A 25,310-nucleotide genomic window follows, 5' to 3' on the forward strand; every position below is an offset into this window, starting at 1 on the left:
AAAGAGTGCATTGCAGTAGTGTGTCTATGATGAGATCACACTTTATTGAAAACCAATGTTTATTATGCAAAACGAATTTTAGTATTTTTTGCAACCGGAGATGGTGCAAACAGCAAAGACAAATGGAACACATACTTCTTCTTCTGTGAAATCAAAACAAACACCGTGTGATATGTTTGAAGTCAGTGGGGTATATGGGAAGAGGATAGAGGCAAAATAATTTGGCAATCATTAAAAAAAAAACTTGTAAAAACAGTAACACTGAGAGAAAATCTCTCCCATGTTGACAGCTCATCACACTGAGGTGACATCCTATGTGCTACGTGTTACATTTTGAGTGTATGTTATTTCTTTAGACAGCTGGGGGTGGGTGAAGTGACCTGAAATCCATTTGCAGTTAAAATTTCATAAACAAGATTGTGTGACTTTCATTTTAGATAAAATGTGTGGATGGAGAAGTTTCAACAGCTGGGAAGGGATGTCATCATAGTCCTGTATTCACAGACGAACACCTGCCTTACTTCTGGCACCAGCACGAGAGGCTAATGGAAGACTGGTCTTTGGATGAAAGAAAACACAAGGTATTGTTGCCTTGATGCAAGCTCTTCGTAAAAGGAGATTAAAAACAATCTTTACTTTATCTCCTATCAAAATCTCTATTCATGTTCTTTTCATAAACAAAAGTCCTTTTCTTCCATTAAAGTAAATTCCATCAACAGTAGTCACAGCAGAGTCATTGAGCTGAAGCAGACTGTGTAAGTTGAAGTGTTTCATGCGCCCAGAAAGGATTTTTATTTTATTTTTTATTTTGCAGATAGCTGAGCATTGCAGGCAGACAACAGTAAACAGAAAAAGACTCCCACACAACCTCTTCATCTGCACATTTAAAATTACAGATGTGTTAGACAGCAATTTGACTCAGAACCTTCATTAAACTGTGTGGGTGGCTTTCGTATTTGTTAGGACAACATAACCCTGCCTTCTCATGTGGTTTTGACCTTTTTTGTTTTTTATTTTCAAGCATAAAAATGCATAAATGCTTTCAATTGAAATGGAGATCAATTGGGATGTGCAGGTGCACCAGAAGTAATTCAGCTGTTATAATCCACTCAGTGCACTCAGTGACTTGCCATGGCAGGAACTGAATGAATGCAGCACAGAAAAGAGTTGGATTTTGGCTTTGAACAGCATAGAGAAGGACCAGAAAGACCCAGTAGGGTAAAATTAAATAGGTCCTGAAATGGAATTATTTAAGGTTAGTGTCAGAACACTTGCAGTGTCAGACTGGCTTCAAGGCAAAGAGCAGAAAGTTGATGGATTGATCCAGGGCATCATCTGTTCTCTGACTGTCCAGCTACCAAAATCCAAATGAAAGAAGAGAGGAGCTAATCAACATGTCGACTCACCTTCAGTATTAGTGTCCTCACTACAAGTGAACCTTGAAAGCTACTTAACACCAGAGAAAGCGGTAAAACTAGTGTACATGTACCATTTATCCATTACTTTTTGCTATTTTTTAACAGTAATCCTTGATACTAAATACTTGTCTTGCTAAGCTTTTTCATTGTAAGCTACCTGTAGTGCTGAGGTATTACATCTGACTCAGTATCTGGAGATATATTTTAATTAAGTCACAATTTGTGGCAACTGCAGAAGTAACCCCTGGGCTACAAGAGCGCCTGGTTGCAAATCACTTAAAGAAGTTTGTATCAAATAAACTAAATATTATTTTACAGTTAGTGCACTGTACCTCTTGGTTCTTGTATTCATGGTGCCCATTAATTCTGGTGAAATGCACTTGAGGAGGGTACTGACCCTTTAAGTGCTGTAGGTTGCTGTACATGAACTAAGCTTACACTCTTTAGAGTGTTACTTTATCATAGAACATCCAAATGCTAATTCTGTTTAATGCGCTGCTGCCGATTATTGACAGCAGATGGACCCTTTGCATGACTGTTAGTTTGCAGCAGCTACAGAGCATATTTTCAGTCTAGCCCTGATATATGATATGTCCACCCACGCACTGCAAGAGATGGAGCAATAATTAAAACAAATGCTATATGATAGATAACCCTTTACTTACACCTTAGTGTTCACATCTTAAACCTAGAGCAGCAAAGGAGCAGCTCGCTCCCCTTTTTCTCCTCTCGCTCTTCTACAGTTTGTTACTGACCCAGTTTGTGGTGGCCATGTGAAGTCTAGCTGCCTGTCATAAGGGGAGCAAGGTAGTGGTGGTGTGCTTGTGGGACAAATGACATGGCAGAAAGAAAAGCTCTGTTCAGTAAGGAGAATGGGACAGAGATTTCAGTGATGGCAGTGTGCCGCCGCCACAGAATCTTTTGATTTGAGCAGTGATGAGTTCAGAGCCAAAGACTGTGATCCTGCCCCCCAGTGCCCTTTGTTGTTCTTCATAAACTGCCAGTTGCAGAAGAGAAATGGCAGCATTTGCTTGCTTCTTGGCCAACCTCCACACTTACGTATCTTGTCAGTTTTTTATCTGTAAACAAGGAGGGTGAATAGGCTACATTGGAGGAATATTTGGAACAGGACCAAGACAGAGACTAAAATCTCTCTGTAGACTGCAAGAAACTACAAAAGGCCAGAGGAAAAGCAAGCCCAGCTTTGACAGAAGACAGGATTATAGATCTCATCGCTCTGCTGTGAACCAGACAACAGTTTCTTGCATGACAAATTCAGTTTATCTTCATTTTAGAGGTAAACTGAAGACTTCTTTTGAATGCACACCAGGTTTTAATATAAATTTCGAGGGTAACTGAGACTGTACTTTGTTTCTTAATTGCATATTGTTCACGTTTTTTTTAATTTATGGCTGCTTGTGGTTAGCGTTAAAGATATACTGGCTTTTCAGGATTTCTTTGTAACTTTAAAATTAGTTTAAAAATCTGTTCAAAATTGGATCCAACAAATTAAATCTGCTGTAATTAATATTTTCATATTAACAACAGACCAAATGACTGTGTCCTGAGAAAGGGGTCAGTCATTCTGACTAACCCACAGAGAATATTAACCTGACTTTGCTTTTCTTCTTAGCTATGCAGAGCAGTTTAAAACCTTTTAAGGCATGTTTGGTTTTGCAGTACACTGTCACTGTTTATTGACTCACAGTAATTGTCCCCCTTACACAGTGCATAGAGATTAATTGGCTTCAAGCTGTTGAACCCAGTGGACAGTCTAGCAGCCAAACATCCAGTTATTTCCCTCAGGAGTCAGTGAAACACAAAAAAAGCTAAAATGAACGTGGACTTAGTGGTCCATAAACCTTCAGACATTGAAAACAGGTATATTATTACTCACTGCAGTGAAGACAAAGGTGTAAAAAACCAGGGTGAACTCTCAGGGGTGTGGCACAGAGTATTCTTGGTCATGTGAACTTGCAGCACTAAAACATCACCACTTATTGCCACCATTTGAAACCCTTGTGCAGTTTTGTGGCAAGCATTATCTGCTTATGATTCCCGTGGAGAGGCGTGCCAGTTTCACAGCATGCCTTTCAAAGAGTAAAGCAATCCTGCCAAACATTATTTATTTAATGACAATCCACAGCTTTCAGCAGATGCCAGAGTGGCCCCCTGCTGTCATTTTGACGTGGCACTTTGTTGTTGACCGTTTTCCCTCTCTGTTTCACAAGGACTGAGATGCTTTTAATTCATTAATTCGGCTGATGATTTCTGAAACTCTTGTCATATCTGTCCCATTTTCTGACTGATGAAGATAATGCAAAGGCTCAACCCTCTGAAACTATCCACTGTAATTTAATTTGAAGACTCGTCCTATTCATGAAATTAGTTTGGTGTAAGATCTTCCATCCGTTCTGTCATAGCACTCACATAAATATAATTAATATCATTTTTATGTCTTTGAGAAACTGGCGATCAGTTTTAGCCATGATAAAAAAGCGAAGTCATGTAAAGTTCAGCCTTGACTTGTACGACTCTCACCCCTCAACTGTGTGTATGTTTGTGAGTGTGGGTCGTGTTTCAGTGGATCTGACTCTGAACTGTCATTTACCATGTTGCTGCTCTTATTGCAGGCGAATTAGCTATCATATTCTGCAGCAAACATGACTCTCTGTCAGCCCATCCTCTCTCAAGTTTATCTCCTCTGTCAAGGCATTTGCTTGTTTAATCATAACTGTCTCCCAGTCTGCTGTAATTGTTTCCACCCAGGAGGGGGTTTCAGAGGTTTAGGAAATTGGCTTTTTATGCCGCATTAGTTCTCTTGCCATTTATTTGTCGCTCTCTATTTTTGTTTCTTTCTCTGACTCAGTTTGGATATGGTTGTCTTCACTCTGCTTCGCCCCCCTTCTCTTTCACTTTGTCCTGTCTCTGTCCTCTCGTTTTTCTCTGCTGTCTAATCAGCTGCATTTATTTTACAAGCCGCTCGTCTCCCTGTTTGTGTTAATGAACACGATTCCTTGGTTTAATTTCCTTTCCCAGAAGCAACATAAGTTTTATGAGCAGGGCAACAACTTAGCATCCATCTTGTCTCAGAAATGGAGATGTCTTTGGTTGAGATGCAATAAAAAGAACAAAGAGCTGTAGCAAAGTGAGATGTGACGTCAAACTCAATCTCGACATTCTTCACTGACAGAGCTGGGGTTTTAAGCAGTAACAGTTTGCCTGACCTTTTGCTCAAAAAAGAGGTCTATTTCATTGTTGAACTCACCATGGAGCTCAACTCTGGCACAAAAATCAACAAGAACTGCAATTTCATCATTAGCATAAGCTAAATTGTCATTTAATCTGTAAGTTAAAGGAAAATACATCTTCAGATAAATCAGAGTAAAATACTTTGAGACCCTCTGTCCAAATCCTCTTACTGTCATAGCTACAAAAGAAAAAGAACTTTGAGTGAACGGTGTCATTTCTCTGGTCGACAGAATGTATCACATCATCACATGCTACAATCCATTCCGCTGCACCTCCCATTGCCCCTGGTTGTCATGCTGCTGGCAGTTTTAAATTGGGTATTAGCAGGAAGTCATAACAGTTTAAAGCTGGTTCAGGATTCTTCAGATGACTGACAGATGCCAGGGTTTATTTATGAAGTTATTTAACACCCAGAGGAAAACAAAATCTGTTGCAGACTCTGTTCTTCCAAAGTGTACTAGCTCTGTTTGTTTAGTAATTAAGGCTTTAATAATGTTAATTGCTCACATTAGTACAACTGCTGCAAGTCATGTCCTGCCAGTATATAGTGGGCGACTGTTTGCAGGCATTTTGTGCATCTACCTACACGCAAATATTTGCATGGGCAAAAATTTCTGAAGGAGACTTTGTTTTATTCATTACATGATGCGTCTGCTTCTGAACCTTTCGATCGCCTGGCAAGGAATCAAAGCCAGCCTTCGATGTTTTTCTTTTCGTTTCTTGTCTGTATTTCATTTTCATTTAATTAACACCTTTCCCGAATAGGCCTAAAACAAGCTAGTCAAGGATAAAATGTAACATCTCAACTTAGTTATAGCAGTTTTAAATCCTGCCCTGATGCACAAAGTAAAGGGTTTTGGAGGCGAGCTTCACTGGCTCAATGCTGCAGTAAGGAAACATTGAAGTGCTACTCGCCACGACCCCTGCTGGCCTTCCTTTGGGGCGATTAATGTTAATTAAGATTTCCATGAGGCCTAAGACTTAACATATTTACCATCTAATGGGATCAATATATTTATTCACCTGGCCTGGTCTTTATGTAAATGAAGCTTCTTATATTTGTTTTCCCCTTCAGCTTGGACCAGACCTTAACTGATTTTAGCTTTCTGTGGAAATCAAACTCATTAAAATAGCACCCTATTGTAGTTCTGTGAGAAAAGCTATTTTGAACATTCACTTGGGAAGGTAATTTTTTTTTATTACCATTAATTTGTACAGCTACTTTGCACTGAAAGTAGAACATATGCTTTTTTGTTTTTGGTTATGTAACTTTTGAAAAAAGAAATGACACATTGTTGCTCTTCTAGAGCACCTCTTGCTCTTCTAAATATGAATCTGAAATCAAGCAACAAAATACTGGCAGTACTGTAACAATGTGCTTGGTATAAACACCTGTGATGTGTCTGACCTGCACCTGGCAATATTTTCTTTTCACTTGTTGTTTCCTTTGAGCAAACTACTGCAAAGTAATGGAATGATTTACAGAATACTGTAGAAATCAGATCTGACTCACGTTATTCTTGGGATGTTACATTAATATGCTCGCCTCGCTTGATAACCTGCACCTTTCAGAGTGCAGAGGCACATTTTTTCCTCATGCGCATAGAGACCAACCTTGTAAATAAGGTACCTGTTATCCAGAATGTAATTTCAATAGTTCAGCTTGGTAAGAAGGCTTAGGCTTTAAACCTAAATGCAGAAATGATGGAATGCAGTAGGAGGCATACATGCATATACCCCTCTGCCCATCCTTCCCCTTTCTCCTTCTGCCTTGCTCACATGTCCCTGACATTTATTAGATTTGAGAAAAAGGGGGTGAGAGAGACAAATGGAGGCTAAGGATATAAACTATTAATGTTCAGTATGTCCAGGTCCATCGTTTCTCCTCCCCTCATCCTCTTCTTATCTCCAATGAGTTCTCTTTCTTTCTTTATCATTTCATTGTATAGCGATGGTACCAACACCACCTTCAGGCCTTTTGGTGCCTATTAAGTGGAGAAATTCATCAGCAAGTTAAATCAAACTCCTATAATTGCTTTTTAAGGGCAAAATATAGGTCAGTCATTGGGAAGTCTCTGGCTAGCACGCTAAGTCGGTTTTATGTGATGAAATCAAACAGCAGTCGGTCCACTGAGATGGAACGCCTTTTCTTTAGTAAGATACAATAGAGGCTACATGCCCAACCCTTCCTGTGAGGATGATTTCTGTTTATTGTAGAAAATGAGCAATCACACAACGAATTTCCATTGCCCAGCATCCCTTGAGTGTTTCAGTGCAGTGGTGATAAGGCACATTTTATAATTCTAGTAATCGAGTAACAAAAACTTAAATGAAAGCTGCCTACTGCTGTGGAGGTGCTTTTATTTCTATTGATCTGAACTATAACAACTGTGTGATTAGGGCAGTACAAAATTGGAGGAGAAGTTGAGAAAAGATGAATTTTCTGTAAAGCACACCTAATGTTTTTAGCCCATGCTCAAACTGAAAACCCAACCTCCTCATTAATTTGAATGAGGCCAGTTGGCCAATGCTGACTCAACCTCTGCTGGACCACAGTGGGGTTGTTTCTTGCAAGACACTACAAATGAAAATGTGCTAGCAGACCTTTCGTGCTAGATTGCCATCTTTCTGCTGTTTAAGTTGCAGTAGTCATGATGAAAATTAAAATGATGTTTATTTTTTAAATCCTGTATCAGTGTGTAATAGTGTTTTGCTACCTGAAAAGCCATCAAACTGTAAACATGGTGAACTCACCAATCAGAGGCAGCAGATTTATCAGCATATGTGTCCTGCTGATTTCAGATGGTTGCTGGGATTTAAAGGACTTAATGGGCTTTAATGGGATTTTTCATACAGTGTAAAGCGGCATTACTCTGCCTAGGGACAGTCATTTAAAGCTGAAATACTATCCATTATTTGCTGGGAACTATATGACCACATGCATTATCATCATACAGTTTATCCAGTTGTGCCGTGACCATTTTTCTTAATGGGACCATATGCTCCGGCTGAACAAATGCCATAAAACTTAGAAAACCCTCCCCCCTTGTCAAAGCTAATGGGTAGCATGTCCTTTGCTGCCATTTTAATAATCACCTTTATTTGGCCAAGTATGTTACACACAAGGAATTTGTTTCCGGTACAGAAGCGAGGCAGCCATCTGCGGCACCAACTCACACCGATGGCTCTAACATTTCATGCCGATCATCAACTTCCTTCTTTGGCTAACAAGGCTAGCCATTGATCTGCAGACCGCACCCCACTTCCCTCTGCCAGATGCCTTGCCCTCAAATGGCTGTGCATAGGTCTTGTCGATTTATGATATGCTAACTTGTCACCTCATTTTCGTTTATGTTCTTGAAGAAGTTCCAAACATAACTTTTTGAAGGCTGTAGCTTCTCACATGCAATATTCAATTTTTTTTTTTACATTGAATGACTATTCGAATATTTGAAAATCATTGCCATCCCTATTTCTTAGCTGCAAGAACTGTTGATAAAATCACCAGACTGCCAGTGGACTGAAGTTCAGCGCAGCAATACCAATGACTGGCTTTGCACTGCTGAATAAACCTCTGATCTGTGCACTGTGCATGCTACACTCCATAAATGTCAAGGTCAGGAAATGGTCTGATCATTGCTCACACTGGTCATTGTCATCAGTAATTAGAAGCTCCTGTCTCTCCTGCCTGGTCTCTGAGTTGCCTTACCCACGTACTCATTCTCTCTGTCCAGCTATTACATCCAAATAGCAATCAGCAAGTGAAGTAATTCACAAAAAACTTCAGCATGGCCAGTTTGGGGTATTGAATATTACGCCATTCAAAATGGTGTGCTTGAAAACAAAGTTCTGTGTCTTGTAAGCTTGTACATTTAGGTTTGCACCTGTTAAGGTAATGACTATGCTGGCATGTTAACATTCACTACTGTAAAGGGCACTAAACACCAAGTACAGCAGTTTTACAAGTATTTGGTTGTTAGAGTATTGGAGAATTTCAACATTTTCAAAGCTGAAAACAGAGAAGCAAATGGAACATAATGTCATAATGCCCTGTAGCAAGGCATGGTACAAGACAGGGACTGTTGCACTGCATGTGCAGGTAGCATTTGTAGGAACATTCATCATTTTACTCAATATTTCTGCTTCATTAGTAGCTAAAACAATCCCACATGCATCTGCGAGCTATTTTTCAAAAAATGAAATGCTCTAAATTGGGTGTTTAATTCAAGCCCACACCCATCTCTCTGTCTCTCGGTTCCCTCTATCCCTTCTTCCCTTCCCTCATCCCCCTATCAGCATTGCTTTCTTCATGGGAAGCTGCAGACTGTGAGCTGGGGGGGCACAGGAAGTGTTCTGCCTTTGGATGTGATGATGTGCCTGTAAACACTCCCATGTTTCTGAGTTTGACAGTAAAGTGGTACTGTAGTTGTCTCCAGACCCTGAACAGCACACGAATCTCAACGCCCCTCTCATCTTTAATTCTCAGAATGACACCTTCTGAATCAATTATTTTTTATTTCAGGAACTTGGAAAAATCTGTAGTTAGCTGTACTCTTGTCTCTGCAGCTCTACTTACCCTGAAGGCTGTAGATGTTGCTTGGTACCGTATTATAAGACTTTGCAAGGAAAAGTGAGCAATGCAGTGCAAACAGATTGGTGATAAAAAGAAGAAAGATGTGTATCTAAGGGGCAATAGGACAAAAAACAAAAACAATACCCAGCTCATCTAATGAGTGAGAAGGAAATTCTAGGAGTGCAGTGAGCACTGATTCTGAAACCAAGTCATATGACAGTCGCCATTCTCACAGCTTTACTTCTGACTTACTTTACTTGTGACCTTATGTATTTCTAGTTTTTACAGTATTTTGCAGCTGAGATTGTTTTCCAAGTGCTGAAAACATTTCATGACCTTGGACCAAGCTACATGATGCATTATAAATCTAAGTACATCAACAATGCCTGAGTATGCACAATTTTTCTTGCAGTTCCTAAAAACAGTTTTATGGTGTCAGTGGGAACTTCTCAGTCCTGTAATGAGAGCAAAATTGAATGTTATGTTTGTGAGTGATTTCTTTAAACTGTGCCTTCATTTTCAAAACCAGACAGCGATGAAATTATAACATCTGCTTTGCAGGCATCTGATTTTCTGCTTGGTTGGATACAAGAAGAAAACAGCACTGAGCCTGAAAGCAAATATGCCTGGTACAATGGATGAGTGCGGGTGAGACGGGATAGCTGACCTCTGCACAGCCATTGGCCTATAAGAACTTTCATCTCGGAGACATGAGAAGAGGGAGAAGACGGCGGCCCAGGTGTTTACGCCGATAAGCTTCCCCCATTTCAGCCGCTCCTTGTCTGACCTCCTCCTTCCCTCCTTACCTCCATCTGATCCCATCTTTATCCTTGTCCTTTGTCTGCCTTCTCTCACGCCTTCCGCTTTTTTCTGAAGCCCAAGCCCAGATAGAATGTAGTGATATGAGTCGAATAAACCCTAGGAATTAATTTTTTCCATCTTTATGAAACATTTCTCCTCTCTCACCCTTCCTCTTGCTGGGCTTGCTTGCTTGCTATTTCCCTATTTTCTCTCTTTCTCCTTCAGCAATTTGATATAAGCAGCTAAAAATGGGTTTCTGTAATAGTATATTTAATCCACCAAGCAAAACATACTGAAATTAAAAGCCTGGTTTCACACATGGAACAACAGAGATCTTGACTCAGTTTCTTTTTTCAGTTTTATACCATCATCTCTTTCCTTCTTGTTCTCCTAACTGGAAGTGCAAGACCTACCTACAGTATATTGATTGACATGCAAAAGCTGATTTACCCAAGCTGTATTGTTGGATGCAAATTCAATATATTTGAGCCTCTACAAATCCCAACCTGTGAACTCAAATCCATCAGCAGGATCAGAAACTGAGATGCAGTGTATTTCTTTTCCAGCTATTTGAAGCAGGAATTCCTTTTGCTGTTCAAAAGTTTGAAGTTACATAAAAAAGAAATTGCACTTGAACTAATATTAGAGTTTAACCAGGTGACTCCTGAGGGAGGTGATATAGGCGAGACCTGACGAATGGGAAGCGTCATCCGTGGCATCCTGTGGGAAAGTTATATAAGGACTTTAATCTCATTGATTGTGAGAAAGTTATTATTGTTGATGTCTGGGGGAAACCTGAAATGCCAATACTGTGTGAAAACTGTCTTCTTAAAAGTGACAGGCAGAAACAATCCCTATACTGACGTCATGCTTGGGCACATTAGACATTGTACAGTACTGCATAATAAATAAATGCTCTGTATATGATTCTTAATGTGTGTACCTGTTGATTATAGCAGTTTCTAACATTTTGTATGATCTCTTCAGATCAAGATGGTTAATCTTCCCTCTGACCGTGAGACTGCTGACAAAGGAACAAGAGTCTACAGCTAGCTGCTCTGTGAGACTGTACTCACCAGCACAATGCTTTGAGGTAAATGCTAATATCAGCATGTAAACACGCTCACATTGACATTGCTAAAATGCTTTGTTGGAGTTTTTGGAAGTAAATAAATACTGAGTCCACTCATGGTTGTTCAGAGATGTTACAGACTGGAGGTTCCTTTCACACAAATTATCTTTGACTGAGCACAGACACAGAAACTGACAACAGACAAGTTAAAATTTGGCCTACCTCTGAATGTTTGTTCTAAATTCTGTGCCCGTTTCTCCAGTAGATTGGAAAGTCACCAAAGGCAGTTGGACTCCCTCTCTGGGCACCATGAGTGTCATCCAATAGTTGTTATTGGATAGTTATTTCAGATCTAACTAAAGTGGTTAGTAGAGCTGTCCTGAATTGGGCTCTGGATATTTGGTGCTAATATTCGCCATGGGGGTGGGGGGTGTGGTTAATGAGCTGACATTGTGCTGCAGCTAAAAGTTCCTCTTTGCTCATCTGGCAGTTCTGACTTCATAAATGATCATCGGCTAACAGTAGATAGCATGTTGTCTGTGTGTCCACCGGCTGCATCGAGGTCACAAACCTGACAACAGCCACTTTCATTTTGTCCTGTCATCAGTTTAAGGAACGGAGTTAACGTTAGTTAGCGACTAACAGGGTATGACCCCGCTGGTTGTCATTGTAATCAGAAACAGCGATGATCAAATATTTGAAAACTACAATTGAAAATCGATTACCTACCTGACAAACAAATATGGGAATAGTCGGATATTCAGGTTCAGCCCTAGTAGTGAGATCAACTAACAGTCCACACCTGATGTGATGCTGAAAAGGAAAACACAGCAGTATATTTTTACATAATATGTTTTTCAAGCAAGCGAAGAAAGCCTCCCTTTGTTCACTGGCTTACTTAAGGACACCTTTGTACACCGCAAGACGTACACACATAGTGACAGTGCAGAGAGGAACAGCAGAGCTGAGAAACCTTCCTGTAGTGCAACTAAACCAGCAAGCCAGGTTATTTTGCTGAGTGTGAGTGCTGAAAAGTCAAACGCCAAACTGCATGACATTTTTCAACCATTAGCATAAGTTTCCAAGTTTTATAACACACATATTTATGTCTTAATAAAGTAGAAAACATAGCTTTATCCTGCACTGATTAGGTATCAGTGGGGGCAAAATATTACTGCAGAAACAATGTACAAGGCACATTATCTGTTTATATCCAAATGATGTATTCATTTAGACCCCTGGCATTTCATATTTTTAAGCTGTCGTGCTTTGTACCTAGTTTATTCTTAGGTTGGGAGTTGTGTTGGAAGTCTGTGAACATAGCTTCCCAAAAATCACAGTGATCCATTTCTGACATGCAGTGAAGGTTGCTCTCTGTTTTCTGATCACTTCTGCTGTGGTTTGGACAACCAGGTCTTCAAAGCACTTTGGGGGGAAAGAGGAATTCAACAAGTGTTGGGCAGATTTAGCCCCAAGACTTAAGTTTGTGTATGAGATCAAAAGCCGGAGGCAAACTGCTGAGCTCATTTATCAGCGATAGGTGTACAACTGCAGCTTTCTTGTGTGTATCTTGTATCTAGTTTTCTCATGACTGCCTCTGGAAATGTTCTTTACAGTTATTAGCCTCAGTCGGGTTTATGGCAATGAATAGGTTAAGTGCTCCCATAAAGGCTATGACATCAGTGCCCTCCTACTTAGGATGGAGACCATTTGGGTTTATACAGTGGACACACTGGCACCAGAGGGACTTAATGAGGGCTTTGACATTTGTCCCCTTCACCAATAATTATGCTGTTAGAGAATCTTCAGCTTGGCTATAAGCTTTTCTCTAACTGAACTGTATGCCCAGCTGTCAATGGGAATTGTACTGTATAATGTATCTGACCTTGTGTGCCATCATTTTCACAGACAAAGACAAAAGTGATTGTGGAAGTGTAAGGATGTTGTTGTGCACTGTAGTATGAAGAACTCAACACAACAACCACATTTGTGTAAGCAGAGACAAAAGCATAGCAGCACCTCTAAAGCTCAGTAATTAAGGCATAACATTGATGTGCTAAATGAACGTGTTGCTGGCGGTAGCATCATATTTACTATACAGACATCGGCTCTTAGCAAGAAAGGGAATAAACTTCATACTGTAGTTCCCATAATGTAACTGTTCCTTTAAGGTGCTTGCAGTTAGTTTTATATTATGCCAGCTGACTAGGATTCAAGAGTTTTATTTGCCATTTATGCATAAAGACACAGTCTAGGCTCTAGGCATTTAGGAATTCTTGTGCAGGGCTCTCCTGGAGTCAAGTAAAGAGTTTAAAGCCAAAAGAACGAACACCTAGTCTAAATATAAGATCACCCAAGAACACAAAATAATATAAGGTGAGGCTGGAGAATGTTAAAGGTTAGTACTCAACAGTGCAGTGGAAAAGTTTTACTAGGAAAGATTTTTTTATTTGTTGTTCATTTACTGTCAGCGCCAACACTCTGTCGTGTTTCTCCTAAACTGGACAATGCTCACCAAGGAAATCTGTTGGAATTAAGGAAACACTAGATGTGACTGATGGACTATGAGTAACAGATGTCTTTGAGTTTGGTCCAGACCACTTTCATCTGCCCCCAGTAAACTCAAACATTTCAGTCAGGTGTGGGCAAAAACTCATATTTAAAGTTGAAATAGGTGAAGAAATGATGTGACAGAATTTACATTTTTACCTAGATACATGTAGATTTATCTTTTTTGAATCCTTCAACATTGATCATTTTGAGGAATCATCACTAAGATCTCGAACAATGGTTCTTACAACAAAGGTTGTAAGAAGGCTTGAGACAAACCAGAGTGGAAAAAAATTAAATAAAATAAACACAAAATACATCCAAACTGTCAGAAGTCTTAGTCTCAAGACCACGTGGAAGGCGGCCTGCTAGATGGATAAACCCCAGGGCATTTATTGCTTCTTGGCAAATACAGTTATTCCAAATTTGAAAGAAAAGACAACTTCCCATGTGTCTAGGATAACAACAATTCACTCATTTACCACTTCAAGTGCGAAGAATATGCAGCGGAGTCTGGCTCAGGGAACAACAAAAACACCACGACACCACTGCTTAGAGCAAAACATGCAGCGCGGCATGCTCGCTAACATTCGGACCAACATCCATATGTGTGTATTTGTCGGCCATCCTGCGATGACAGATGACGCTGAGGATGATGGAGTGTGCCTGTCTCCTCCTCGATCATTTGGTCGCACACACATATCCCCAGAGCCACCTACGCATTACATGAACGCAGTAGCTGGTGTGTACATGCTGAGACACACACCTCTGAATACCTGCAAGAACAGGAACATAAATGATTATAAAGGCATGCTTCAGTATGGGCATGCACTTGCTCACAGCTGGACAACAGGTTTAATGGTAGGAAACAGATTTCACTCTTTTCGTCTCCAAACAACAGTATTTGCCATAAAACAGCTTGTGTGTACACTCCATCACACGCAGTATACAGAATGTCTGTGTTTGAGATGTCGAATTTATTCAAGAGGAACGTTTTGCAGAACATCACAAAGTGCTCAACAGGGAAACCAAGGATGCAGTGAATGTAATTAAAAAGCACGAGAAGCAGAAAAACAACAAACAAAATTGAAAATCTCAAGTCAAAGTGAGTCTGTGTGTGCGGTTATGTGGGTGGCCGTGGCCATTGCAGCGGAACAGTGTTTGTGTCTTTACCATTTAGACTGCCCCACTGTAAAGCCACTCTAACACGTTTTTGTTTATTTCCTCCCTTCTTTTCTCTCTGACTAATGTACATAAATAACACAAGACAAATCACTCAAGATGCTGAAAGGAAATGGAAGCAGTAGTTCTTGTACTAATGTTGCCTGGCAACCAGACCAAGGTGATTTAGTAATTAAATACATCCTCTGAATATTTTTCCTGAAAGTGGCATATCCAGTGTTGCAGCCTGTAACGTCTGACAGAATTTATCAGGCACGACTGTTTTGAATTCTTGAAAGAGTATAAGACCGGGGATGCATGCTTGTAGGCGGCGAGCTGTGAGTTCAAAACCTCAGGCCGACTTTTTCACTCTTCTCTTTTAAAAACCTTTGTGTGGGTGGCCTTTAACATGGCGATTAACCTCTGACACTTCTAGAGGAGTTTCTGAATGGTAAGCAGCACAAAACTACTCTTACACTGGGCAGGTGTGAATGTGTGCAATTATAGATATAATCTAGGGTCTGTCTTACAAAGAAGACACGTTTTAATCAGATTTTTCACGAGCAAGGAAATTGAGAAATATGTATCTGGTGCTGTGAGTGTATCAAATCTAAGACAGTTCTTTAATGATGGAAGCAGCCTTTAACTGATTTTTTGTCTTTTGTTATAGCTTCCCTTTGAGGTTTAGCTGAAATGTGATGTTGTTCCCTCCACATTTGTCTCTTGGATTATTTTATTAGTTTTTTCAGAACTGAAGCATGAAGCTTAGCGAGACAGGAGCAAAGTCCTCTGTGTAGTCATGGTTTGCAATGTTGAAGCCCTTTCCAAACACTCACCTTTACAATTTACGTTAGTTTTATGTGCCTGAGTCACTTTTACATAAAACCTACAGAGGAGTATTCTTGATTTTTTTTTTTTGTATGTAAAGCAACTTTATGAAGGTAATAAAATATCTAATAATAATGTCAACACTCCTTCAGATTTGCTCAACAGATCTATGACATAAAGCAGGTTGTCTTCCCACTAAAGCATAGTAGCAATATCTTTTTTGCTACTTCACTGCTTATGAGCAATGTGGAAATATATAGACAAGAGTATACTAGTGAAAAGGACTAGATGTCACGCATTGCATCTTTAAGGTTATGGGTTTAGAGGTTAGAAATCCATATAATCAATAGAATATCCTCAGGGGTATGCACAGAAACGTGGGCGTACGCTGAGCATGTCGGTTATAAACTTTGCTGGCAGTGATGGAAAATATAATACGTGGAGTAAACAGACAGAAAGGTGATTATTGTAGGGCAGACAGGCAGGAGTGAGAACATAAAAACAGCCCTTTTCTATTCTTTATAGTCAGTATGATTCTGTACAAAGTACTGTGCTTTACCACCAGGTGCCACTGTTAACTTATAGCAGCCCTTCCCCCAGCCTGGCAGGTCCTTCCCTGTTCTCTCTCTCTCTCCCTGCACTCCATCAGTGCCTCTCTTCCTCTCTCTCTCTCCCCTTCTCTTTCTCCCCCTCTCCTTCTTTTCCTCTAAAACAAAGTAATTGCCTGCAGCACAGTTCAGAGTCTCCTACTCTGTCTGACGGAGATCAGGCTCCAGCCAGTCAATCATTATTCTCCACCACAACAGTGAATTGCTCGTGCGGTTCAAGGGTTCTCTGAAACCTGCTGTTGACACTCGTACTTGCGGATGCCTCTGTATGTGTGTGTGTATGTTTGCGGACGTGATGCGTAGTCTCAGTTAAAATCAAGCAGCTGTATCTGGACTCCGTGTTTGTGTTTAAGCTGCACTTACAGCAATTGCAGCAAGGAAGTTTGGAATCATATCTATGCATGGCTGTGTGTGCAAGTGTCAGACACAAGGAGAGTGACAGCCATTAATCTCCACCCAGTGTCCATCTGTCAGTCAGACATCTATAATTCAGAAGCAGCCAGCCAGAGGTCTTGGTGGGGCCTACTTGCAAAGAGAGCTGAATTTTTATTATTATTGATTGATTTATTCATCTAGTTTGGTTTGTCTCTGGGCATTTACAAGGACATGTGCCGTCCACGAGTGTGAGCCTCTGTGAGTAAGCGCTGTGTTTGTATATGTGTAAACTACAAAAGGTGTGTAGTGAGCGTGTAGCATCTATGAGCGAGGACTGTGCTCTCCTGATTTTTTTAATAACTGCAGATCAAAGTGCTATAAGGGTATTATTGCTCTGTAATTTGATACCCACATCACTTTCTGCTGACGGAGAGAAAGCGCAGCAGGAACAGAAAAATGAAAGGGTGTGAAAGTGCAGAGTTAGAAGTCAGTTAAGCCATTTATTCAGTCAGTGTCATGGAGAGGAAGACAATGTCTTTTTCGAGGTAAGGCTAATCAAACCAGGATGCGAAATCCTCTGAGTATCCTAAAGGGAGTGTTTACGCTCTCAGTGAAAGACACTGACAAGTGTAAATCCAGGTGATCTCATATAGGTTTCCTCAATTTTTATCTCACTTGACTCACAATAGGAAGAAGGTTTACAAGTTATCATTAACTCTTCACCTGTAGTGGTGTGACAGAGGCTGCACATTTCAACCATTCATCCGTAACTTCATCTGTTTATCCATGACGTTTGACTAACTGTTGCTTTTAGCTGTTTCCACCAACTATTTTTAAACAATAATTTAACAGCACTGCTGCTTTTATTTAGCCTTTAACTGGCTTGTTACTTTTAGTTAGGTATTTCAATCTGTACCTGTGTGTGTGTATATTAAATATTAATCTATCACATCTAGCTAACTATTTTAGGTTTATCCCTTATTTAAATGAAATTAATTAAACTAGCATTTTCAAACCATTCAATACATTTAATGCTAGCTGTTTCAACAATATATATTTTGTATTTTGCTAAATATTTCAACTGTTCATCCATTAATTATCACTATTATAACTATTCATCAGATATATGTAAGATACTGAAACTTTTTATCTGTTTAACTAACTGTTTCAGGTATTATCCAGCCCCTACTGCGGTGGTGGGAAATGTTGGTAAATTTAAAATAATCCAAATAATAATAAAATACCAAGCTAAAATCAAAGTACTGGAAGCATAACAGTATCTGTAAGATATTTATGGGCTTTCACACACACATATAGTATATACATGAATACACACAGTCATGTATTACTATATTTGAGAGGACACTCATTGACATAATGCATTCCCTACCCCTAACCGAACTGTAACCATCACAGCTTAAATGCCTAAATCCAACTCTAACCTTCAAAAAGCGCTTTGAAGTTGTGAGCACCAGCTAAAATATACTCAAAACGAAGGCATTAAAAAAAGGTCCATACAGTAAATAAAGACGTGTGCACGCACACACACACACACACACACACAGACATACACTTTAGTTTCCATCTAGCAAGTATTTTTATGTATTTAAAAGGTCACCCCCCACAAAACCCAACACTTTTACAGAAGAAAATGTGGTTATGTCAGTCCCATTCTATTAATGCAACAGAAAAAAAGGGCTCAAATACAGAGGTGACCACAGGGAGGGAGAGAGAGCTGCTGCAAACAGACTGACTAAAAAATGTCACAGTGAGTGGAAGCTGTTAAATATGCCATTTGGCAGGTCCTTTTTCCAGAAGCGGCTGTGGGCAACATGCTGAGTGCATATTTCTCTTTTGACCCTCAGGGACACTGCAGAGGATTGGACCAACCAAAGTTCCTTAATACATACCTTCTGCTTCTTCTGTCATGGCTTTTAACAAGCCTGTTTCACTCTTGTGTTGGATCAGTATACCACAACCTCACCACTCCTCCTTAAATTCCATACGCTGAATGACATTTTGCAAATTGGCCTTACCTTATACATGAAATTGCATGGGTCTCAACTGCTTCTTTTTGGCTTGGTACTGTACCTTCTCTCCTTGCCTTACCCTATCACACAAGCTATACATTTTTTCACCAGTCTGTAAGTCTGGGATTAAGACCCTGTCATGGAATTTGGTTGTTGTTGGCCATCAAATGGAGAAGGCTACAAAGTGCACATTTTCAGTATTTGCACTTCAGCCAGGAGTTTTAGTGGTGACAGAGGCGAGCAGGGATCGAACGGACAACACGTTTCAAAGACTGCGGTGTCTCGTTTATTGTTGCCCCATTCCTGGGCCTTGGCGTCACATTGGACAAGAACCTGGCCAAAAATATGAGCCCATTTCCCCTGTTTTTCTGTGATTGTGCCCTACAGCGAATGCTCATTAGCATTTTTCTCTCCACAGTAACTGGCCTGCGGAGTACCCATCTGTTGACTGAATTTGTGAAGCCAGGTGCGCTTGCACGCATTTGTTTGCTTCTTTTATTTGAAATCAAATAGTGTTATTAATGCTAATTTGCACTGTGATGTTGCTCACAGTAGGGGCTTGTAATCTCACACCCCCCTCCTGCACAAACACACACACACTGGATCTCCTACTACAGTGTGAGCTTTAATGACAGCAGTCAATTTGTAAGGAGGTGGTTTCAATATTTTTAAAGCAGTGGGTATCTTATTGTGGATCACGACACTTTACGGCCTGCCTCCTATAAACTTCACTGCATAGGGGGCCCCTGGTGGAGCTGGGTAAGGCTCAGATACAGCTGGTTTAACAGGCCTCTTGCCTACAAAATGTAATAGCTTATGTCATGGCTGTAGACCAAGAAGAAGAGGACACCTTTGGATTTTAGGGATTTAAAAAACAGAGATCAGAGTGCAGAAACATTACATTGTGCTTAAGGTCACATTTAATGCATCGACACTGCCTATTACATCACCAGACCGACAAGCCATATCTTTGTTAATTAGTTTCATCAATCCTACCATAGTATAGCCTGGCATTTAACCCATACCTCACTCAGGTATGAGTGGGACACGTACTGTACCTAGCCAATTACTGCTTTTCTATAATGAATCCCACGGAGGCTAAACCCCCCCACCCCACCAATTTCTCCTACAGCAAACAGGGCCTCTGTACATAACAGTGAATGGAAATCAATGCTTTGTTTGTTCTGGATGGGCAGTTTCCACCTGCCTGTGCAGTGTCCTTTATTTGCTTTTAAAAGAGAGCGGCATGTTTTGTCATTGGTACTTTCACTCTATGATGGAAGAAAATTGATTATGTGTGTAGATGTGCAGAATGTTCCTGTAAGACAGAGGAAAAAAGGTTAAGTACTTTATATTCATTTATGCAGGTTTGTCACACTAAGAAGGATTTCCCTGGATATAATTATCATACTGTATGTGACACAACCAGATTGTTAATACTGATGCAACAATGTGTAAGCAGCATTTTGCTGTTGTACAGTAGCTGGTTAGTGGAGCTAGCTTTTCTTTTAGTCAGACCTCTCTAAAGGATCGCCAGATAAACTTGATCTTGAGATTATTAATGTGGTAGAAAAGTTCAGCTTCACAAATTTAGAGAAGATGCATTTTTGGTGGAAGCGCTAACAATTTATTATCTGAAACTTGATCTTGCTGGAACTTTGTGTGCATCCCAAAGCATCGCTCCAGTTCTTAACCCCATTCACACACATGGCAGACACTTGACTGACAGTACACATGTATGATGCAAACACATGCATACTCTCACCAGAGAGCTAACTCATGTACATATCTACCCACACACTCACATACGGTCGTCATCCCTACTGCCCGTTTCTATTCCCCTGGCTGTCCAGTCTAGTCCAGGTTGGTGGTCTGGAGAGTGGAGACAGGCTGAATCTGTCCACTCTGTTTACTGTCATCGTCTGGCAGCAAACCTACAGGGTCAAACACAAACTTCACTTCCTCTCAAATGCCTCAGCAGGGCTTGACTGATCCCGCCTGGCACCATAGAGGCCAGTGGAATGGAGAAAGCGGGGCTGCAGGTCCTCTGCAGATTGGGGTTAGATTGCTATCAGGAATGCATTCAGTCAGAATGATGGATTGATGTGTTAGAATCTGAGTATATCCAAGGTTGTTTTAATAATGTATGATACAGAAATGCTATAATTGTGACTTGAGCAGTGGATAAAAATGTCTTTGTACATTCTCAGTAGGAGATGGTGCCATTTGCTTTTAGGCTACAAGATAGAGAATATTATTCAGAAGTGTTGGCATTAGGAACTAAAGTAAAAAGAAACATTTCCAATATTTTTGGCTGTTGGAATCAAAATTTGCTAACGTCCTCCTTCATGCCTCTGATTAGCCCTGGCAGCAGCCATTGTAATCCATCACTGCATGTCTCAGTGAAAGACTTAATGAGTGGGATCAGTCAACGGGGACTGGAAGCCAGTGACAAGCTGGGTACAGTGACAGTTGTTGGATGTGTTAATACCGAAAACTAAAGAAACATTTCCTGAAGACAATGTGTGTGACTGCTGGGCACATTTATACCGATTGGCTTTTTTTGTTGATTACATTCTAATATGAAAACAACTAGCAAATGTAATGGGAGGTTTCAAACAATACACTGGGCTTTAATTCATAGTAATATTACTCAAACTATATATTTCATTCCCATGACATGTTTTACATGCAGATAATACACCAACCAACCATCCACCCTGATCTGACATGACTCCATTCTTATAAGGCTTCACGCTGCCAGGGAGCCATACTGAAGCAGAAACATGTAAATGTATCTGAATATAAATAGAGGTTCTGTCATGTTAAAGCAAAACTGGATTTATGTTATAAAAATAACCAGGTTATTCACATTTTGTTATGCATATATATTAATTATGTTATACAGCATTTATGTGAAATGATTTCATGAAATAATTAGGAAATTGCACTCGTTCTGTTGCATTTGAACCTGATGACTTACCTATTTACACCAACCAGCCATAACATGACCCCCTGCCTAACACTGTGTACACAGGAGTCAGTGTGGCAGTTGGTCGGCACCCACGTCACTCTGCAGCTCACTGTGAATCTTATGTGAATCTGTTTGCTTTCGTAGGTCTACTGCCAGGAAGAGTGCAAATGTGTCTACAATTCAGTGAAAAACTTATGTAAAAGGAGTGAAAACTGTGGTCGTGAGGACGAGTTAGAACTGTTGAGACAAATCCAACAGCCTCACCACTCTAGGCGTGATATCACCACTACAGCCCCTGACTCTTTCTCTTCATAGAGACCAATGGACAGTATTTCTCATTTTCAACCATTTTAACAAAGATTCAAATAAAGTTTAATCTTTTGAAATGGATGAATGAAATGTTTAATCTACAGTAGGTCAACCTCATCGTCAGTGAGACTTGGGTGCCCCTGACCCTGTCACTGGTTCGCCGTCTGTCCTTCCTTAGACACTGTTGGTAGGTACTAACTGTTACAGTGTATACCGTCAGGAGTTACAGAACCAGACCCAAAATGCAGCACTCAAACTCAGAAATCAGCATTTATTAGAAAGCTGAACAGGAAGAGTAATCACACACACTCAGCAGGTTTCAGCAATAACTAATAATGAATATCAACTGAGCAGCTGGGAGAATGAAAGTGGAGAGCAATCTGGGGTAGCGTGGAGAGGAGGTCATGACCACACCGAGGAGCAGGAAAGGACATTAGCTGGTAGAGACCTGAGGTGGTCAGGGGAATGCCATCGTCAAAAGAGGAGCAGTGGTAAGTAGAAGGTGAGGGTGGTGTCAACAGATGAGCGAGAAGCAACGTCCCCGAGGTCAGATGAATTGGTGAGTGGTGTTCCAGGCTGGTGACAGCGTGACTGTATCCTGAAGATAGTAGATGAGTCAAGTGGCACACTGCAGATTGGAGAAGCCGGTGAGTATTCGGGTGAATGACGTGGCTGCAGGAGACAGCGTAGATGCACACTGGAGATCAGGAAAAGCGGTGGGTGTTCAGGTGAGTGACGTAGTAACAGGTAACAGCAGGCTGCACACTGGAGATCAGTAGGGCAGGTGATAGAACTGCGCACTGGATATCAGGAGAGCTGGCAAATGTTCAGAGAAGTAGCATAGCAACAGGAGCTGATGTAGCTGCACCACAGAGATCAGGAAAATCAGCGAGTAGTTGAGCAAGAGACGTACCACAGGAGAAGACGTCGCAGCACAGAGGAGGTCCGGAAGGCCGGTGGGTGGAATACAACACACTGGAGCAGTTCGTTGCATGAAGATCAAGAAGGAGATTCTACCAAGTGCCAGGAAAGTGTCTGGTGACAAACTGGTGACGAGGACACACCAGCGCCCACCTTAAGTACAGCTAGACAGATTAGTATCAGGTGTGCTGGGTGTGCCTCATTGCCGAGTTTGATTGCTGGCAGGTGAGGGAGCGGAGGTGCCAGCCACAGATGTGACACTAACCACTGCAGACCAAGAACACCCACCAAGACCTGTAGTCTGCTCTGACCCAGTCATCTCACCATCACAGTTTGGCCCTTGTCAAAGTCACTCACCTCCTTACGCTTGCCCGTCTTTCCTGCTTCCAACACATCAACTTCGAGGACTGAATATTCAATACACCCCACACACTGACAGGTGCCACTGTGACAGTCAGTGTTATTCACTTCACCTGCCAGTGGTCATAATGTTATGGCTGATCGGTGTGTACTCCTTCACGGAGGAGTGTAATGACAAGTAGAACATATATGTTGATGTTACATATGATTCATTAACAGTATGTTAGTATGGGCACACAGGTTTTGTAATAGTGCATTTGTCTGATGTGCAGTTTGTGCACTGCATCATGGCCTTCAACACGTTCCCAAACACCCACATACCCACATGCTTTGAAGAGGAACTTCAGCTCTGTGAAATGACTTCAGGTAGAGTGCAAGGGAGACCATGCTAAAAATCATTTAATCTCCCTCTATAAAAAAAAAACAATTTACCTGACAGAGCTGTTGAAAGAGATAAAATCTGAGAACACAGAGTTGTATTGACACAGCCTACATTTTGAATCCAAATGCCAACAAAATTATTTTGCAGTTCTATTTAAAGTGTCACAAGAATGACTCGTTGCCTGGTTATGACTGTGTTTGCTGCTGCTGTCTTTGGTGACAATAATAATGCCAGCTTCAGAGGAGAGTGTCGTAAAAACAGACGTGTTCAGTTACGCATGCTGCATTTGCTTTTCTCATTATCTCCACAGTATTAACTCTTAGTGAAAGACATACTAATAAGGTTGCAAGAGGCATTTTAATGATTGTGACTTTTTTCAGCCATAGCAGCATTGCAATGTTGGCCTGTTAGTTGACCCACCAGTTTGGTCTAGATTGAAATATCCTAATATTTATTAAAATGGATTGCCGTGGGATTCTGTAGATACATGTACGGTTACCAGAGCCTGAAACCTACTGACTTTGGTGATCCCAGCTTTTCCTGTAGCACCAGGGCTGTGTTCAAATGTTTGTCTTTTAGATGGCTTGACATTAGATGGTTGACATGGTAAACACACCAGCTTAACAGCATGGTAGCTTTCTCATTATGAGCACATTAGCTCATAATGCTCATTTAGCAAACAGCAAAACAACAGCTAACATCCTTTACAGAATAAGACAGATGACAGAGTAGTCTTTTTAATTTTCCTGCCTCACAGCCCCACCTAGGCTGCTTATAGCTGGTTTCTCTGCCGAATATCAGCCCATTCAGTCTCGTCCAGTCCACTGTGGTGACAGAAGATGAGGACATAGTTGTCCTCATTTATATAATTCTGTTTTTGTCAGAAAGCTGTATGAGTTTGAAAAAGTAATTTAATCACAGCCCATAAACACCACATCATATCCAGCACACCTTCCCAAGCTGCTGATTTTCTGGACTTGTGACTTGACTTGGACTTGAGCAGTGACTGCATTTGGCCATACTAATTTGTCATAAGATATTGACACTGATGTTCACATTATTCTCTTCTAAATGGTGTGTGTGTGTGTGCACTTTTGAGTATATTTGTTTGGCTATTGTGTCATACACAGTAAATAAATTCATTTTAAGATGGTGAGAGCTGTGTCAGTTGTGTTTAATATAGCCCTTTATGACTCTGACTCAAGTAATGGGTCTGTTCTTTGGTGACTCGCGACTCGGACTCGAGGATTAGTGAATTGATTATGGCACTACAGCACGGTAATAAAAGCCTTATCCTTACAGTCATCTTCTGACAAAATCAACATAAATCCAGGTGAATGATACCGAGTTTCAGGGACGGATGGATTGAGACAGTTGAAAATGATGCATTTAACAACGTTAGGGGGTACTGTGGTTATAGTCAAGCCTCACATGGCCACTCCCATTGCAGTAGTCTTACTTTAAACATACTTGGTTTATTTTAAGGTGTCTTCACCGTATTGAAACAGTATTTAACCACTGAAATGAAATCATATGGGCACCTGTTTACCAGGTTATTCCACAGCAGATGTGTTAGATCGGCTCGAACACAGCGTTGCAAGTCCTTCACACAGGTGGGGGTAGGCCAATTGGTGACAGCAGAGATCTTGGATGGGTCGGCACAGAGTCTTCTCTGTTCGATGATGAACCCCAGGAA

General features: G+C 40.7%; 1 long non-coding RNA gene across 1 annotated transcript in view; it reads left to right on the forward strand.

Annotated features, from left to right (window-relative positions):
- The first annotated feature begins 443 nt into the window (after positions 1 to 443).
- LOC109955712 (uncharacterized) overlaps positions 444 to 25,310 on the forward strand; it is a 33,121-nt gene continuing 8,254 nt past the window's right edge. The window contains exons 1-3 of the long non-coding RNA XR_002274305.1: positions 444 to 581; positions 9,805 to 9,982; positions 11,032 to 11,137. This is a non-coding gene — a long non-coding RNA (uncharacterized LOC109955712). The remainder of the gene's footprint in view (positions 582 to 9,804; positions 9,983 to 11,031; positions 11,138 to 25,310) is intronic.

Source organism: Monopterus albus, unplaced genomic scaffold (genome assembly GCF_001952655.1).
Source record: "Monopterus albus unplaced genomic scaffold, M_albus_1.0 scaffold16.1, whole genome shotgun sequence".
NCBI classification, from domain to species: Eukaryota; Metazoa; Chordata; class Actinopteri; order Synbranchiformes; family Synbranchidae; genus Monopterus; species Monopterus albus.